The sequence below is a fragment of the Sceloporus occidentalis genome, unplaced genomic scaffold (assembly GCF_023333645.1).
Source record: "Sceloporus occidentalis isolate IW3139 unplaced genomic scaffold, rSceOcc1.0.p SCAF_147, whole genome shotgun sequence".
NCBI classification, from domain to species: domain Eukaryota; kingdom Metazoa; phylum Chordata; class Lepidosauria; order Squamata; family Phrynosomatidae; genus Sceloporus; species Sceloporus occidentalis.
Window position 1 is genome coordinate 1,428,301 of NW_028317127.1, and position 13,361 is coordinate 1,441,661.

At 39.7% G+C, this 13,361-nt stretch overlaps 1 pseudogene; it reads right to left on the reverse strand.

Annotated features, from left to right (window-relative positions):
* LOC149280799 (receptor-type tyrosine-protein phosphatase C-like) overlaps window positions 1–9,591 on the reverse strand; it is a 33,279-nt pseudogene extending 23,688 nt beyond the window's left edge.
* Between the last annotated feature and the right edge of the window lie 3,770 nt (window positions 9,592–13,361).

Here is a 13,361-nt window from a genome sequence, read left to right on the forward strand (position 1 = left end):
CCTCCCCTATACAGCAAGAAATACATATTATATTCCCTTCTGATTATTTACTTAATTCACTACTAGTAATCCTTGCTGTGCTGAGGGTGGCAGGATGTAAAGGGACATAACAGTTGCTGTTTTCCACCTGCCCTGCCTATTGGAAACATATAATTTGAGGGTAGATGAATCTGGGCGTATTTATAATGTTTTAGTAGAAAATGTACTGTTATCCTCCCATCAACTATTATCCAGCCTCTCCATACACAATTTTCCTGGGCAGAGGCCACAGACAGAATAAACTGTTCATTTTTGTGTTCCTATCACTGAGGATGAAAAAGACACAGGCCAAAAATGGCACATACAGGCTGTTTGGGGGCAGAAATGTGGGGAAGAGGCTTCAGTGGCGACCTGCCACTAACTGGAGGATATCCATAGGGCTGCAACTAACGATTATTTTCATAATCGAATAGCTGGTCAATTATGTTGCAATTTGCAATTTTTTTCGTTCATTATTTTAAATGAGTTAATGAACTAGGTGTTGAAAACAAACAGCAGACAAAAAAACCCTTTACATCACAATGGCATTTCTCTAATTGCCTTCTTATTTTACTGAAATAATAATAAAAGCTATATTTTAAAGGTACACAAACCCAAACACGATATTTCTCAAACTAGGTTTTAATACCTAAAAAAGTTTTACTAGTAAATATTAATTCACATGTAAACTATTTTTTCATATTCAATAAAAACTGATGCATTTCTTGTTTGTATTTCCTTTTATTTGCCAACCCCCCAGAAATACCTTATACCCCCAAATGTGCCACTCTGTCCGCCAGATATGCCTTATACCCCCTATTTGTCACTCTACCCCCAGATATGCCTTATGACCCCCAGATATGCCTTGACCACCAGATATGCCTTAAGCCCCCTATATGCCACACTGCCCTCAGATATGCCTTATGACCCCAAATATGCCTTATACCCCAATATGCCACTCTGCCCTCAGTTATGCCTTATGACCCCCCAATATGCCTTATACCCCCAATATTCCTTATACCCCCAATATGCCACTCTGCCCTCAGATATGCCTTATGACCCCCAAATATGCCTTATACCCCAATATGCCACTCTGCCCTCAGTTATGCCTTATGACCCCCAATATGCCTTATACCCCCAATATTCCTTATACCCCCAATATGCCACTCTGCCCTCAGATATGCCTTATGACCCCCAAATATGCCTTATACCCCAATATGCCACTCTGCCCTCAGTTACGCCTTATGACCCCCCAATATGCCTTATACCCCTAATATGCCACTCTGCCCTCAGATATGCCTTATGACCTCCCCAATATACCACTCTGATCCCAGATCATGCACACAGACAACCTCCGCTTCTGCCCAACACTTCTGCTGGAGCTTCTATGATGGAGCGCCGGCGTCACATGAACTTCCGGAGGAAGTGGAGGGCGGTAGTGGAGGTTGTCTGCGCGCATCGCACAGTCCACGAGCTTCCAGAGAGGAGAATCCTGTTCCCATATGGAGTGTGGGCACGTGAAAAAATAAATGGGGCCGCTGTCCAAATATTTCCATGGCTTTTTTTCCCAATCCAGCACTGTTTTATAGCATCATGAATGTAGAATGTCCCTGTTGTTTTTTTCCTCTGACTTAACAAGACATTAATATATATACAAACCGTTCCAAATTCAGATTATTATTTTCGAAACCTTTCAACAACATGTAAGCTACCAACGTGACCTGAAACCCATAATTAAAGGTGTAATTGTGAAAGTATTACAAATACAAGTTTTTGAAAAATCCACGAATAATGTTAGGATGATAGTGATCCTACTTACTATTATAGCATTTGAACTTTGCTGTTACAGAACAATTAGACCTATTCCAGGATAAATGTATCTCCTCTTGACCTGAACGGCTGTTCAAAGCATATTGTTCTGGATCTATAGACATCAGGTTAAAATTAGCACTTTCAACCAAAAAAGAAAATATGCAAATAGCAAAAACTTAAAATGATACTAACAAGAAGTAAACACTGGAGATATTTAAACATTTCTGTGAATAAAAAATAGTAGGTTAATGTGAACTAACAATCTTTACTTCACAGATGCTCTTTAAATGTTTTTAAATTTTTGTTTTAACATTTCTGCAGTTTTTGTTTGTAGCAGTAATTTACTTATTTATGTACCCACACAAATTATGGTAGATATTGTTTTTTTTCAGGATAAGAAAGTCTTTTTTTTAGATACCATTATTTGAATCATACCATCTAATTTACTAAATTTTTACTTATCTAGAAAAGTTAATGAAAAACAGCTGCTTAATAGCGTATAATGTTTTCCTTGAGTTTAGAAATACCCAATGTTTTCATTTACCCATGTATGAATTTACAGCTCCTAGTATATGTCACTGACAAACATCACCCAATATGTGTTTAGTAACATCCTCTGAGTACAGTGATACCACCCATACATGACTTTGACGGGGTGTTTCATGTTAAAAAGCCACTTCTGGGACATGTGCATTTCAGTTTTTCAAGAGAGACACCAGGGAGTCTGGGGGTGCATTGGTAAGCCTGGTGGGGGGCATATCTAGGGAGCAGAGTGGCATTTCTAGGGGGCATAAAGGATATCTGGCGGGGCAGAGTGGCATATCTGGGGGGCAGAGTGGCATATCAGGGGGGCCGAGTGGCATATCAGGGGGGCCGGGTGGCATATCAGGGGAGCAGAGGGGAATATCTATAAGTAAGGTGCATTATGAATTAAGGGGGGACCTTAAAATAGCTATTGGTTTTCCATATTTTTGTTTGTTTATAACATTTGCTGACTTACTGCATAATACATACCAAAAATGTTAAAATACGTGTATTCCTGTTTATTAGATAAAATACTGCTTTCCCATTCCACTAATAATTTTTTCTTTAAAATAATCAGGTCCGGCCTATAATTGAGCCAATACGGTATATGATAGCAGGATTAAAACATTATGCAGTAACTTCATTTTATACCTTCACATTTGATAAGAAAAAAAAAACAGGTTTACCAGGTTCTTTGTCCACACTGAAGGTAACTGGATCTCTACAAGGTGTAAATGTGCAGCTGATGTTTGTTGATGTACATACTGGAACTTCAAATCTATACAAAGTATTGTCAAATGTGTGGTTCAAGTTACAATGAGCTTGAAGGTTTGTGATGTTTTCTTTGTTCTCCAATTTCAAAATTAGCAAAGAATTATTGTATCCAAGTTCTTTGAATTTAATGCCAGCTGATAAATAATAAAACAAAAAAAAACCCATTACGGATACAATAAAAAACATAAAGTTTATACTACATTCAATATAATATTTGAGACTGAGTAGTGCCAATTTTATGTTAGAACCTGGATTGGGGCTGCTAGTGGAAATATCCATGCCTATTTAGGGATTCTCAACTTTTAATTTCCCCTACTATGCATTTAAAGGTGCTGTTACACTTAGACAAGACATTAACCACAGGAAAACTGTCATTTTAATCACATACATTTTAATTGATTAAAGAATTATATGTAGAAATGTCATTCAGTACAAAAGTATTAGGAACGACGTTTCTAATGCTGCATTTAAATACCAAAATGTTAAATTCGGCATAGTAGATGAAAAAGCACATTTCATAAAAGGAAAAGGAGCATTATGGAATCAGCAAAGGGGAACTATTACTAAGCAAAGCAAGCTGAGAATATGGGTATAATATGGGTGGAATGGGCAGTTCTATTTAAGAACACAAAAATAGAATAAAGGAAAATTACTGGCAAAATCATAGATCATGGTGGTAGTTTAAATGTTTCTATACAAGTATATTGACTAAGTATACTCACTGCAAATGCGTTCAGAAGGTGTATCTGGGAAAGAAAACGTAATCAGAAGGTTATAATGTAAAGAAGAAACGTAGGCACACAATTCACTTAACAAAACAGTGGAGCGGAAAGATTACGCCTATACCATTCATACAGTGAAATGTTAGATATTAGAGGTAGCAACAGAAAAAGAAGTAAAAATTCAATCAAAAAATAATGAGGGCATGAACTGTATTAAAATAGTGACGCAAAACATTTGCATGCAGTGATTGCAGAGAATGAAAAGTAGTGATTGCAGTGAATGGAGGTCTGAGACTGGTCACCTCTTAGGGTGGTTCCTGTGACAGGTGATAACGTGGTTGGGTGAGTGTCAGGGTTCTCTGGAGGACCTAAGTTAGGGAACAGAAACAAGCCGTCAGACTTGAGAATAAGAGAACACATAATAATATATTACATCTAGATGCATGCACGCATGTATGCCTCTCGAACACGGTATTTTCAGTTAGAACAGTGACATGCAGCTATAGATTGACAATCTCATGCACTTAGTATGTTCTTATGGAGAGTTTGTACCAGTGCATGAGGCTAGGCAAAGGCAGGCTAAACCACTCATTGTATGATTGTGAACTAGGCTAAAAACATTTAGATATGAATCAGTAAACATACATGAAACTAAAAAGAACCCATTTTTCTTTTCTAGAGGGTGACATGCAAGCGGAGACATGAAATGTTGCATAAATAAGCATTTATGGAACATTTTCCAATTTCCACATACAACTTTTAGTATAGATATATATATATACCGGTATATATATATATATTTATATATATATATATATACTTAGCTATGGGTTAGCACCCCATCTACCTGTTTTATTTTCCCAATAATTCTCTGGGTACCAGAGGCTCCAACTAAATGGTATGCTTCCAGGAGATTCCCTTTCTTTCCAGGAGATGACATGTAGGCATTTCAGCCCCCACCTAGTTGGACAAATTTCTGCCAGTTTCACCTACATTGCCCAACACCTAAGATCCGCTCATAGAGAAAACTTTGCGGTAGGGATAAAAAAAACAGTGCTCTAGGCTAGGGAACTGAATTGCCAGCATTGCTCAATATACATAATAATATTAATGAAAGTCCCTGTGATGAGTAGTAACCACAATTATTTCTAACATATTTTTTATTATATTTCATGTTATCATTATACAGAGGTGAATGACTGAACCAGGTTAGTCCCTTGTCACTACAGCTAATGTATATTTATTCCTATTGCACCTATAAATGGAACGGTTTCAATATCAAACACAAGTAGATATAAATAAGTCAAACCTGAGATGCCATTTGAGATGCCAGTGAGTGCGGTTGGCACAGCAGAGCTGCTGGGTGAAGATATGATCTTTTCAGTGGTATTGAGAGTGGGTGCTTGTGTGGGAGGAAGAGTCACACCTGTTGCAGGATACAAAGCATGATGTCATCGGTTTGATGTATCTTCTTACCTAGAGTAAACGCATAACTGGGAACTTTCTGCACCAACCCCGAGACTATTAAAATATTAATAGCTTATCATGAAGTGACTTGAAAAATGTGTTACCCAAATAGCTCTAATAGTGGTCCTCGTACATAATTTGACTTGTCATTAATTAAAGATACACCTAATCGAGTCGCCTGCATTCAAGAGCCAAAGCACCGATCTGGAATCTTAGGTGCAATCACAGCAGTGTAGAATAGGAAGGAGTCAGCTCCAGACCCTGAGAATATGCCACTTCACCCTGAGATTGGGGCAAACCCTGATAGTTCCCAGGTAAGAGTATACTTCCTAAATTATAATTGCGGATGGAACAAATTAGTAACATTGATGTAGGATCCAGATACAATACGGTATCGCGCACTGTGGTAAAAGAAAGCTCTTTCATTTCTTTGCTACTCATACAAGTAACATCTTTATCATTAGTTCTTCTAGAGCCAGTTTTTCCAAGTCATGATGTAATGTTGTTTATAAAGCTGAAGAAGGAAATATGTTATTTTTGTTACATACTACACAAAGTTGTTGGCCGTTGAATAGTCAATGTTTACAGAACTGTTTCACTCGCTTAAAAGTAAGGGACTGCTTTATGGCAGGGAAGCTAAGTGACAAATCTGGCATACAAATTAGCTACCTGTCCTCTCCTTTCTTCTTACCTCACTTTGCAATGGCTATCAGATCCAGCTACCACCAAAAGGATCACGTAACTTAACAACAGGATGACAATAGTTTAACTGGGGAAGAATAATCATGCAGATACTGGGAAGAGGAACATAAGATAGCAGCACCCATGGGGTATAATTTATAAATTATATCTATATATATTGAGTATATTATTTTGTAAATGTCATTACGTACATTTAAGAAGTAGGTGAGTCAGATGAAGCACAGTCCACCTCCCCTTCTGTTGACACAGGTCCCAATTCCTACATGCACCCAGAAGGTAGACTATGAAGACTCATTTCAGGTTTTTTATTCCGGTCCAGCTCAACCTTTGGCTCTCTCTTCTCCCCTGCTACCGAACACGGTCAAACCAAGCACCTGGCTGAAGTCTGTGTCGGCCCTCCAAGCAGCATACCCCACTGCATGCGTTATTAACCAACAGTATCATAGCTTTCAGTCCAATGAGAGACTAAGTACCGTATTTGCTCGATTATAAGACGACCCCCCCAAAATCAAAATATTAATTTAGGAAAAAAACAAAAAGCCTGAATATAAGACTACCCTATAGAAAAAAGTTTTTCTTGTAAATATTAATTCATGTAAACTTTTTTTTCATATTTAATAAAAGCTATTATTAAGAAAAATATATATTTTTTATTTCCTTTTATTTGCCAACCTGCCCCCCCCCCAGTTATGCACATCTGCCCCCAGGCTTATACCCTCCTATATGCCACTGTGCCCCATGATATGCCTTTTAACCCCCTATATGCCCCTCTGCCCCATGATATGCCTTAAACGGCATATCATGGGGCTGAGTGGCATATAGGGGGTTAAAATGCATTTCTGGAGGTATATATATATATATCTAGGAGTGTATATATATATATATATATATATAATATAACTACTAACAGCAATCACACTCCTATCAAGCCAAGGCAGCCAGTACATGCTGGAACCTGGGGATGATAGTAGTGTGATTACAGCCTCCCTATGCCATGCTACCACCTCCACCCCCCTTACACATCCATGCTATCACACACACTCATTTACAAACATTTAAATACTCATTCATTCCATTAATCACACATACTTGGTCAAAAACACTCCCCCACCCCCTTACCTGAACTGCAGATCTCCCACTCGCAGACTTCTGCAGGGGCCCGGCTTTGCGAGCAACTTCTCTGGCCCCGCCCCCAGAGGAAGGAGGAGGGAGGTAGAATTATGTGACGCTCTGCTAGCTTCCTGTTCTCCTACTGCTAGTAGCAGAGACGCTGCTCGTGACCAAAGCCCGGTAAGCAGCATGGCCCCAGCAGACATTTTTTTGAGCATTTGCTCTGGAAAAAACCTTGTCTTATAATCGAGCAAATACGGTATATAGAAAGGGGGTTTATTCACTAAACTATGAAATTTGTAGGTGATCTCCAGTGATTGGATACATCTAAACTCACCAATTAAATATTGATATATATCATTAGAACCTAACTCTGGGCAAGTGACTCAAGCAAGAAGTGATCATTAGGCCTGCATGATTAAATTAAGTGAAATCACTAAGATGATCATCAACAAACCTCACTGACAGGAGAGTCCATCCTTCTGGATATAATGAATAGTTGGTGAGCAGAAATGCTTACAATTCACTACAAAGCAGGGCTGGACCGGGGATGACAAGGCAGCCCTGCCACTTTAAAGCCTGCACAGCTTCATGCTGAATTTGTATGGCCACGCAGTGTGTAGCCTGGCATATCCAGCCGGTGCTTGCCGACTGCTGCACCCAATCTGCCATTGGAGCCCCATATCAGGTGAGTATGTGGCAGCCAACCGTCCACTCTGCATTTGTCTGATGTGCATAACGTCCAGTCTGGCCCGGTCACAACACATAAACTTACAATTATTTATAACATTTTTATTTAAATTATGTTAATGTCTGAACCAGGTCCAGCTAGTCCCTTATCACTACAGTTAATGTATATTCATTTCTATTGCACATATGAATGGAACACTTTCAAACTCAAACAACACAAGTACAGATAAACAAGTCAAACCTGAGATGCCATTTGAGATGCCAGTGAGTGCGGTTGGCACAGCAGAGCTGCTGGGTGAAGATATGATCTTTTCAGTGGTATTGAGAGTGGGTGCTTGTGTGGGAGGAAGAGTAACACCTGTTGTAGGATACAAAGCATAGTGACATCAGTCTGATGTATCTTTTGACCTAGAGTAAGCGCATAGACGTTCACAATGGGGTCCAGAGCGTGCATGTAAAGTGAAAATGTACTACCTTTTCTCACTTATCAATACATATACTGCACTGCAATCGTCAGGTCATTTCCACCAGAAAACCCGAAATGCTCAAAAGACGTGCGAAAGACACCCCGAAAGACAAACTGACACGCTGGCAACATGTTGTAATGTGTCTGTTCCTGCGAAGTGAGCGTATGTAAACAGGGAAATACCGTAGTTATGCTGCAACTCTGTCCGTACTCGCGAGTGTCCTTAAAGTGAATGTCCTTATAGCGGGGTATTCCCTGCCAGGGAACTTTTAAAATAAGTCAACTCTGAGACTCTTAAAATATTAACTCCTTAATAGACTATCGTGAAGTGAGTCGCAAAATGGATTCGCCGAATAGCTCTAATACTAGTCCTCATGGAAACTTATACTTTTCATTAATTAAAGATACAAGTAATTGAGTTGCCTGCATTCAAGCAAGAATATCACCCATAACATAATAGAAGCAAAACCACGAATTGGGAGTCCTGGATATGATCGTAGCAATGTAGACTAGGACAGAGTCAGCTCCAGACTGGGTGACCCTGAGACTCTGGCCCTACACTCTGAGAACCTGAGATTGGGCCAAACCCGGAGATTTCCCATGTATATGTATATATCCTGAAATATAATTTTGGGATCAGTAACATTGATGTATGATCCAGATCCAATACTGTATCTTGTACTGGCACTGTGGTAAAAGAAAGCTCTTTCATTTCTTCGCTATTCTATGTAATAAAATATTGACTGCTTACAAACACAAGAGTTAGAAAAATGTCCCTCATATAAGAAACCTCTTTCTCATTGGTGCTTCTAGGCCCAGTTTTATTGTATTATTGTTTATAAAGCTGGAGAAATATGTTATTTTTGTTACATACTACACAAAGTTGTTGGCCATTGACATTAACTGATTTACTTGCTCCTCCAGGAAGCTATGTGGCAAATCTGGCATACAAATTAGCTTCCTGCCCTCTCCTTTCTACTCGCCTTACACAGGCTATCACATCACAAAGGGATGGCGTCACTTAACAACAGGGTGACAATAGTTTAATTGGGGACGTATAATCATGCAGATACTAGGAAAATGAGCATAAGATGACAGCTCCCATGGTGTATGCAAATGGTAAATTTCTAAATCATATATATTGAGTATTTTAATTCGTAAATGCCATTATATAAACATAGTGGGCAACTGTGTTTTTTTCCGGAACAGTCTCGGGATTTGAGGGCTTTCATTGTTCTGGGACATACATCGGGAAATGATAAGTTGATGGTGTAGGTTGCAGGGCCGATTTGGGAGATCACGCATTTCCCTTTAACCGGCCCGACATTAAGGAAGCAAGAGGTCTGTGGGAGAATAAAGCAGAGAGAGGAAGCTAAGATATGAGTAGAAAGGTGATGGGTGGATGATAGTGAGAATGGGGAGAGCTAAAGAGAAATTAGAGATAAAATAGGGAGGAAAGATTAAGAGAAAGGAGAGAGACAACGAGAATGATTGAGGAAATAATTAGAAGAATAGAGAGATGGTGAGAGAGGGGGAGATACAACAGATAAAGAAAAAGGGGAAGGGAAATGATAAATTATCATTAATATATATATATATATATATAAATTATTGCTGAAAGGAATTATTGCTGAGGAAGAGCTGAGCTGTTGAGACTGGTATGATGCATTCTTTATCACATTTTATTCTTATTTGTTAAAGTCCTGGAATGCTTCTCGTGATTGAGGTATATACATACTTCCTATGTTCACTGTCCTTGTTATATTCTCTGATGTCAATGACTTACTGCGCACGTGCAGAATTTCTGTGCATGAACAGTGCTGCCAGTGACACTCTACTGCTCAGATTCCACCCCAGTATGCCCCCAGTATCATTGGGGTATGAAGTTTGGAGGTATGTCTATGAACATGTGTGTATATTTTGTTACGAATTTCATTTCCCAGATGTTCGACACGGATGAAATTTGGGGGCCTTTTTTCATTGAGAATGACATTTGGAGGCATTCCGAAACCAGGAGGTCCCTGACACCTTCTGCACTCACCTTTCATTATAGGAATTAAAAAAGGTTTCCCCAGAGTTAGGACTGTCAAAGAGGTGCAGCAGCAGCAGAAGTAGTAGTAGAGCACTGGGCCCTCGGGAGGCAGACACTGGCAGATACCAGAAGCCCCGTAGAGCAGGACTGAACTTCCTTAATATTATATACTATAGATATTATATTGTTGCCAATATTTATTGTCACCAATATTTATTTATCAATAAAGAATAATAAACTATATTATAAAAAGATAATTTTAAATTACAGATTTGGCTGGTAGCATAAATGGGCAACTATGTTAATCAACTAAACTCTTACTCAGGAACAGGGGATACTTGTTTGCTGCAGTCCCGGTAATAGACAACAGTAGTCACTACAGCTTCTCTAATCCACCCCACAACAGTACATGTTCTGCACTGAGCAATGATCATAATCTCAGCCTCTTCTAAATTAGCTGTCACTGTCTCACACTCCAACTCTCATCAGTCAGTAACTGCTGCTCTGACATTAGCACACTTATATAGCTAACACGTGTCCATTCTGATTGTAAATGCTGATTGGCCACAGGTGAAAAAAGTAAGGAAAAACTGCCACAGTTTGTGGGACCCATCAATCGTAGCCTTCAATCTCATCATGAACAGGCATTTTTCGTTAAAAATAAAGTTTGTATGAAAATGAATGCACAAGTCTAGTATATATATATATATATGTATATATAATATATATGTAGTATATATACCGTGTTTCCCCGATAGTAAGACACCCCCGATAGTAAGACGTATCGGGAGTTTCAGAGGGGTCAGCTAATATAAGCCGTACCCCGAAAGTAAGACATATGTCTTACTTTCGGGGAAACACGGGGGATTTGCCTACGGCCTACGGCCGCATTAACGCAGGGCATAAGGGGCGCCTGCCCCTTAGGCCCGCCGCACCTGCGACCGGGTCCGCCACTCTAAGGGGCCGGGAAGTCCCCACCAAGGCCGGCCTTACGTGTCTGCGGCCGCACAGGATTTAAATTAAAACATCGGGGTTTTTTTTTTAACTTTATTTAACATCCTCCATGTTAAATAAAGTTGAAAAAAACCCCCGATGTTTTTATTTAAACCCTGTGCGGCCGCAGACCCCTAAGGCCGGCCCCTTAGAGCAGGGCCGACCTTTGGGGTGTGCGACCGCACAGGGCGCCACACTCCAGGGGGTGCCAACCTGCGGCACCCGGCACCCCTCCAGAGACGGACAGTAATGTCCGCCGCTGGAGGAGCAGGCTCGCAAGGGAGCGGTATCGGAGGTCTTTAACAGACCTCCGGCTCCCTTGAGTGATTTTAAGCCGGGTTCAACCCGGCTTAAAATCACTCAAGGGAGCCGGAGGTCTGTTAATGACCTCCGATACCGCTCCCTTGTGATCTGCGCGGCAACAGCTGTTGTGCGCCGGGGTTTCTTGTCAGATCCCGGCGCACAACACTGAAGCCGCGCCCACCGCTGTCCGTGCCCTCTGACCCGGAAGGAGACAAGAACTGGCGAAGAGGAGGAAAAGAAGCTGAAAGAAGAAAGGAAAGGTAGGAAAGCATTAAATTCGAAAATTTTTTCCCAATATAAGACATACCCCGAAAGTAAGACATAGTGGGGCTTTTAGGGATAAAAAGAAAGTAAGACGCTGTCTTACTTTCGGGGAAACACGGTATATATATATACACATACATACACACATAATAAAAAGTGGTTATAATAGGTAAATATGTTTATATCTAGAACATAGAATAAACACAGTAATAGTCCTTCACAATACCTTTATAATATTGATTATCATGCATGCACAGCACAGAGGAGGAACATTTGTGGACATTGATATACTACAATTGATGAAGCACTTATCAAATCTGAGGAAAGAGTGGTGGTGTTGGTAGTAATGAGTGCAGTAAGAACAGTGAAGCTGGTCATTGCATTGTCTGTCCGGGAGTCATTGGTGGTGGATGCCTGTGATTCAGATAATTTGTTATGTGCTAAAATAAGACCTATGATGGAAAATAAATTATTGACAAGAGGTTCTTCCCAAGCTGCCAAGCATTATGTACCAAAAGAGAATCCAAATAACAAACATGCAGAATTTAAAAGCCAACAAGATTTTTGTGAACAAGGGAAATGTTACATCCATAAAGCTCTGTGTTAGAAACTCAAAGTTAGCGATCACTGTCATTTTTGGGAACTATAGCTGCTTACACCTGGAATTTGTCAACAACCTGAACTTCCCATTTTCACCAGTATGTATATTTACTGGAGCAGAGTAGACACTTTCAATCTGGCCCATTTTTCACAAATATTATTTTTTTTGGACAGAAGACAGGATTACAGACTCACAGGGTTAGAGGATATGCAAGTACAGAAGTGGTATCAGTAAGAATGAGTGTAGTAGAGTTGGGGATAGTGAGATCTGCCCTTATGCAAGTGGTGCATGCTAGTATATGAGAGGTCATTACCTTATAGATCTGGTATGGAAATTATGAAAATACTAGCAGTGTCTGTAATTAAAGTGACAATACATATCCCACAAGCGTCAGGAACCATCATTCTTGCTTGGGCAGGTTTCCAAAATGTATATTTAGAAGTTGTAGCATCATAGAGGTGAACTCTCAAAAATAATATTAGTGGTATCATAATAATCAGATTAAACAAAACGGTCAAACTGTTGTGTGTTTTCTTTTTAAAAACATTTCTTATTTTTGCATAATATAATGGTTTCAGGCAGCTGCATTTTAGCGATTTGTATGTGTTTTTAAATCTGCTATTCTAATTTACTTGACAAATACCATGATACCTATCATACTGAGTTTCAGTAAACACTAACATGACTATTGGGTCTCTTGGGTTTATTCACTAAGAGGTGAAGTGCTCAACTTGACTGACCAGACGTTTCATGAGGTTGCATGCACTTGCTTGCTAACACTTGCAAACTACCTTGTATATTCACAAAAAAATGACAGTTGTTTGTGAGGGAATGCAAGTGCCTCCAACTTTACATTTTGACCAAGGGCAAGTTGAGGTAATG